Source organism: Mobula hypostoma, chromosome 3 (assembly GCF_963921235.1).
Source record: "Mobula hypostoma chromosome 3, sMobHyp1.1, whole genome shotgun sequence".
NCBI classification, from domain to species: Eukaryota; Metazoa; Chordata; class Chondrichthyes; order Myliobatiformes; family Myliobatidae; genus Mobula; species Mobula hypostoma.
In genome coordinates, this window is record NC_086099.1 from 227,007,314 (window position 1) to 227,014,541 (window position 7,228).

The window sequence follows — 7,228 nt, forward strand, 5'->3', positions numbered from 1 at the left end:
ATTCTGGGGGACTCGAACCACCCATCTTGATTTACTATTCCGGGAGAATCAAACCGCTTTTCTTGATTTACTATTCCCAGGGACTCAAACTTAATTATTCACTTTAGGTCCCGTCAGAGGATTTTCCCTGCCAAAAATATTAACTTTGTTGTTTTTAAGCTATTCCTGTGTAGCTTTGGCTTTATGCTTGGGGTTATTGTCTTGCCGGAAAACAAATCTTCTCCCAAGTTGCAGTTCTCCTGCAGACTGCATCAGGTTTTCCTGCAGGATTTCCCTGTATTTTGCTGCATTCATTTTACCCTCTACCTTCACAAGCCTTCCAAGGCCCGCTGCAGTGAAGCATCCCTACAGCATTCCTACAGGGGAAGGCTTCGTGGGAACTGGGCGCATAACCGGCGCACCAATCGTGAGTTGGTGAGTTATGAGATAGGAGGCAGTGCACAGGTCCAGGAACGAAGCTTAAACGGGGAAAGCTTCACGGGAAATTGGCTGTTACTGGAGAACCAGTCATGTGTTGGAGAGCAGGGAAAGTTAGGGCATAAAAGGGAGACACTGCCTAGCAAAGCAGTCATCAAAGGAGTGATTGTTGTCAGAGTGGTAGGGCTTCGGCTCATTGGGGCTTCAGTGAAAGCGGGCTTCAGCGAGGTAAGTGAATAAGTGGACTTCATTTTTTCCTTGCATTTTTTGAGGAATAGAGAGCATGCCTGTCGGGTTAGTACTTTGCTCTGGGTGTCAGATGTGGGAATCCTGGGAATCTTCCAGTCTCCCAGATGGCCACATCTGTACCAGGTGCACCGAGATGCAGCTCCTGAGAGACCGTGTTAGGGATCTGGAGCTGCGGCTTGATGACCTACAGCTTATTAGGGAAAGTGAGCAGGAGATGGAGAGGAGCTACAGGGAGTGAGTCAACCCGAAGCTGCAGGAGTTAGATAAGTGGTTGACTGTCGGGGAAGCGAAGGGAAGAGCTCAGATAGTAGAGAGCACCCCTGTGGCCATCCCTCTCAGTAATCGTTATCTCATTTTGGATGCTATTGAGGGGATGACAGGGGAACCCCCTGACAGAGGATGAGCATGGTGATTGGATCTCTGGCACTGAGCTTGATTCCGTGGGCAGAAGGGAAAGAAGATGTTGAGGAATGCAGTAATCATAGGAGATTCCATAGTGAGGGGAACAGACAGGAGGTTCTGTCAGCCTGATAGAGATACCCATATGGTGTGTGAAGAGAGTGGGTGAACAGCCAAAAGTCTTGGTACACGTAGGTACCAATGACATAGGTAGAAAAAGGGAGGAGGTCCTGAAGCGAGAATTCAGGGAGTTGGGTAGGAAGCTGAAAAGCAGGACGTCCAGGGTAGTAATCTCAGGATTGCTGCCTGTGCCACGGGCTAACGAGCGGAAGAATAGCATGATCAGGTGTACTAATGCTTGGCTGAGAGACTGGTGTAGGGGGCAGGGCTTCAGATTCCTGAATCACTGGGGCCTCTTCTGGGGGAGGTACAACCTGTACAAAAAGTCAGGTTACACCTGAACCCAAAGGGATCCAATATCCTAGCATGCAGGTTTAATAGAGCTGTTAGGGAGGGTTAAACTAATTTGGCAGGGGGGGTGGGAACCGGAGTGATAGGGCTGAGGAAGGGGAAAACAGAAATAAATCAAAGATAGCATGCAACAGATATGATAGAAATGACAGGCAGGAGATAAGGCACAATCACAGCCAGTGGGATGATTTACAGGGCAATAGAGGCATGGTGCAGTTAAAACAGACAGCAACAATTACTGGACTGAAAGTATTATATTTGAATGCACGCAGCATAAGGAATAAAATGGACGATCTTGAAATTCAGCTACAGATTGGCAAATACGACGTTGTGCCCATCTCCGAAACTTGGCTAAAGAATGGGTGCCATTGGGAGCTGAACGTCCAAGGATATATGGTGTATTGGAAAGACAGACTATTGGGCAGAGGGGGTGGTGTGGCCCTGTGCATAAGAAATAATATTAAAGATAAAAATAAATCATTAGAGAGGGATGACATTGGATTGGAAGGTGTAGAGTCTCTATAGATTGAGTTAAGAAATGGCAAGGGTAAAAGGACCCTAATGGCAATTGTATACAGGCCTCCAAATGGCAGTCAGGACGTGGATTACAAATTACAGCAGGAGATAGAAAAGGCATGTCAGAAGGGCAATGTCATGATAATCGTTGGGGATTTTGACCTGTAAGTGGATTGGGAAAACCAGACCAGTACTGGACCTCAAGAGAGAGAATTTGTAGAATGTCTAAGGGATGACTTTTTAGAACGGTTTGTTGAACCCACTAGGGGATCAGCTGTGCTGAACTGGGTGTTGTGCAATGATCTGGAGGTGATGAGAGCTTAATGTTAAGGAACCCTTAGGGAACAGTGATCACAATATGATCGCGTTCACTTTGAAATTTGAGAAGAAGAAACTAAATTCCAATGTGTGGGTATTTCAGTGGAATAAAGGAAATTACAATGGTACGAGAGGGGAACTGCCCAAAGTTGACTGGAAAGGGACACTAGCAGGAAGGACAGCAGAGCAGCAATAGTTGGAGTTTCTGCGAAAAATGAGGGAAGTGCAAAACAGATATATCCCAAACAAGAAGAAATTTTTGAATGGAAGAAGGATACTACTGTGGCTGACAAATGAAGTCAGAGCCTAAGTAAAAGCAAAAGAGAGAGGGCATACAAGGAAGCCAAAGCTAGTAGGAAGATAGAGGATTGGGAAGCTTTTAAAAACTTGCAGAAGGAAACTAAGAAGGTCATTAGGAAGGAGAAGATGAATTATGAAAGAAAGTTGGTGCCTAATATCAAAGAAGATACTAAAAGCTTTTTTAAATATATAAAGGGTAAAAGAGAGTTGAGGCTAGATATGGACCAAAAGAAAATGACATTGGAGATATTGTAATGAGAGATGCCAAGATGGCAGAAGAACGGAATACATATTTTACATCAGTCTTCACAGTGGAAGACATCGGCAGTGTACTGGACATTCAAGAGTGTCAGGGAAGTGAAGTACGTGCAGTGAAAATTAGGACTGATATCACAGGAGAGCCCTACTTTAAATGTATGGATGGAAATTACAATGGACATTTACAAAACTGCGGAATATAACAGCATCTGTTAATCATAAGTTGGAACAATTTGATTCATAGTGGGAAAAATGGTTTAACTACATAACATCTCATAGGCCTGATTTTATTCTCACAAGTCAATGAATATGTTGTAAAAAAAAATCATTCCCTACTTTGTACATAGCTTTCTTCTTTCGATTGTTCTTTCTTTCCTCTCCTTTCTATAAGTGTATACTTCAGATAAATATTATGTGGAGATTTGTGACAAATATGATTGTGTGATATACATGTACAGTATCTGAAATACATCTTATGGAAATGTTTGTTTGATGACGAACTTCAATAAAAAAAATTACAAAAAAATAGAAAATTATGACTGAGAAGATGCTCAGGAAGCTTAATGGTCTGAGGGTGGATAAATCTCCTGGACCTGATGGAATACACCCTCTGATTCTGAAGAAAGTAGCTGGAGAGATTGTGGAAGCATTAACAATGATCTTTCAAGAGTCGACAGATTCTGGCATTGTACCGGATGACTGGAAGATTGTAAATGTTACTCCGCTATTTAGGAAAGGGTGGGAAGCAGCAGAAAGGAAACTATAGACCTGTTAGCCTGACATCAGTGGTTGAGAAATTATTGGAATCCATTGTTAGGGATGAGATTACAGTGTACCTGAAGGCACATGACAAGATAGGCCAAAGCCAGCATGGTTTCCTGAAAGGAAAATCCAGCCTGACAAACCTACTGCAATTCTGGTAGAGAGAGTTTTATTTGGGTTTTTAGCGCTGGAAATAGTTACATTCCGACACGTCACATTAGCAGGACAGAAGCATGGTCACATTGTTTATTCCAGGGACAAGCTGCTTGCGCTAATGCCGGCTGGTTTAGCGAGCAGAGCGACGGACACCCCTGCTGAAATCTGGAGGAAAACATACAGAGGATGCAGAGGGGGATCACAAAGTCGAGGAAAGAGGACCGGGTCGAGACAACAGAGACCTATGGAGAAGAGGAGTTCGGTGGGTAATAAAATGGACGAGTTCACGGCGCTAGCCAGACGTCAGAGAACATTTCGGGAATGCAATGTTATGTGTTTCACTGGAACGGGGCTGCACGAGGACACACCCGATCAAAACTTTTCCATGGACGGCTTCCAGACCGTTTGGGCTGACCAGAAGTGCACTGAGAGCGGTAAGCGTGAAGGAGTTGGGTGCTTACTGATCTGGTTAACAACAGATGGTGCAATCCGGGTCATATTACGATGGAGGAACCTGTTTGTAGACCGGATATTGAACATTTTACTGTTGGACTTTGGCCATATTCCACCGAGATACAACACTGGGCAGCACGGGAGGTCGTTCCTGCCTGTGGCCATCGAACTTGCAGTTCTTGGAGGGTCAGACACCTTGAGCCAATAGACTGGTCCTGGACTTATTTTCCACCTGGCATAGTTTGTATTTTGTTGTTTCATTGTTTGTGGTTTTTGTATTGCTATATTTATGCTCTATCCTTGGTTGGTGCAGCTGTAATGAAACCCAATTTCCCTCGGGATCAATAAATTATATCTATCTATCTATCTATCTTTGAGGAAATTACAAGCAGGGTAGACAAAGGAGATGCAGTAGATGTGGTGTACATGGATTTTCAGAAGACCTTTGACAAGGTGCTGCACATGAGGCTGCTTAGCAAGTTAACAGCCCATGGAATTACAGGGAGGTTACTAGCGTGGGTGGAGCATTGGCTGGTTGGCAGAAAACAGAGAGTGGGAATAAAGGGATCCTATCCTGGCTGGCTGCCGGTTACCAATGGAATTCCGCAGGGGTCGGTGTTGGGACCGCTGCTTTTTATGATGTATGTCAATGATTTGGACTATGGGATTAATGGATTTGTGGCTAAATTTGCCGATGATACAAAGATAGGTGGAGGAGCTGGTAGTGTTGAGGAAACAGACAGCCTGCAGAGGGACTTGGATAGTTCAGGGGAATGGGCAAAGAAGTGGCCCATGACCACATGGGTCTCTTTCAGATGTTCTGGTTTACTCCCACGTTCCAAAGATGTACGGGTTAGGGACTTGGGAGTGCAGGATACCCTAAAGATTAACCTCCAGGATGAGTCGGTGGTGAAGGCAGCAAATGCAATGTTGGCATTCATTTCTAGAGGTCTAGAATATAAGAGCAGGGATGTGATGTTGAGGCTCTATAAGGCACTCGTGAGACCACACTTGGAGTATTATGTGCAGTTTTGGGCTCCTTATTTTAGAAAGGATATTCTGACATTGGAGTGGGTCCAGAAAATTTCACGAGAATGATTCCAGGAATGATAGGGTTACTGTATGAGGAATGTCTGGCAGCTCTTGGGCTGTATTCCCTAGTGTTCAGGAGGATGAGGGGGGATTTCATGGAAACATTCTGAATGTTAAAAGGCTTGAACAGATTAGATATGGCAAAGTTATTTCCCATGGTAGGGAAGTCTAGGACAAAAGGGCACAACTTCAGGATTGAAGGACGACTATTTAGAACAGAGATATAGAGAAATTACACACAATACTCCAAGTGTGGTCTCATGAGTACCCAGAGCTACAGGAATGCCAATGGAAGCTTCAAGACCTCATCCCTGGGAGAGGATGGATTTTCACCAAGAAGATGTATGAAGTTGTGTGCTGAAAGCAGAACATCCACAGGGCCAATCAACCAATCAGGACCAAACTGGCCAGCTGCTGTCGGCGGCCTCTGCCCCAGTAGGGGTGAAAGGACTTAAGAAGATGACGACGACGACACATGGCAATGAGCTTGGCTTTGATTTCTTCTAACCTCTGAGGAACGCAGACAATTTAATCCTTCTTAATAGGACAACTCTCTCATCTCTTTTGCCGGGTGAATCTCCTTTGGACTGCCTCCACTGCCCCATATTCTTAACAAGTTAAGAGGAGGAAAATTGTGGCACAGAATTCCAAGTGTAGCCTCAATAACACCTTGCACATCAGGAATAGAACCCCCTTATCCTTGAACTTCAATGTCTGCAAAATACGGAGATTGTTTGCCTTCTTATTCATCATTGGACCTGCCTGCCGATCTTTTTGTGACTCATGCATCATGCAGAGGGCATACTAGTGGCAATACTTCATTAGGTGATTGAGGTAAGCTGGTATGTCACCAAAGATACTGGCAAGTTTCTACACACATACCATGAAAACATTCTGAGTGGTTGCGTCACAGCCTTGCATAGAGCCTCCAATGTGCAGGATCAAAGATTTGTGGTCTCAGCCATCGCCGTCACAGGGACCAGTCTCCACAATTGATCATAAATTCAAAATGCAATGCCTCAAGAAGGTGGCATCTATCACTACAGACCCTTACCATTTGGGATATGCATTCTGCTCAGGGAGGAAGTGCAGGAGCCTGCAGAACCACACTCAACGATTCAGGAACAGCTTCTTTCCCTCCACCATCAGATTTCTGAATGGACCATGAACCCCTTATTACTTCACAATTCCTCTTTTGCACAATCTATCTATTGGTTCTGTTTTCTGTCTTGCACTGGACTGTTGCCACAAAACAACAAACTTCACGACAGATACCACATCAGTAATAACAAACCTGATTCTGAACAAGTAGATCCCTCAGTACTTTACCCACGTGCAGTGTCTCTCCAATTAAACATCCCATTTTGATTCTTGTTCCTGAAGAGCATGTCTTCATACTTCCCAACATTAAACTCCATTTTGTGGGGGTTATCCCAATCACTCAATCTGTCCATTTCCCCTTGCAAATCGTCCCACACTCCCTCACCACCCCTCCCACAATGTGACCCCCCCCGTACCACCCCTCCCACAGCGTGACCCTCCCTCAGTACCACCCCTCCCACACTGTGACCCTCCCTCGGTACCACCCCTCCCACACTGTGACCCTCCCTCGGTACCACCCCTCCCACAGTGTGACTCTCCCTCAGTACCACCCCCCCCACAGTGACCCTCTCTCAGTACCACCCCTCCCACACTGTGACCCTCCCTCGGTACCACCCCTCCCGCAGTGTGACCCTCCTTCAGTACCCCCCCACAGTGTTACCCTCAGTACCACCCCTCCCACAGTGTGACCCTCAGTACCACCCCTCCCACAGTGTGACCCTCCCTCAGTACCACC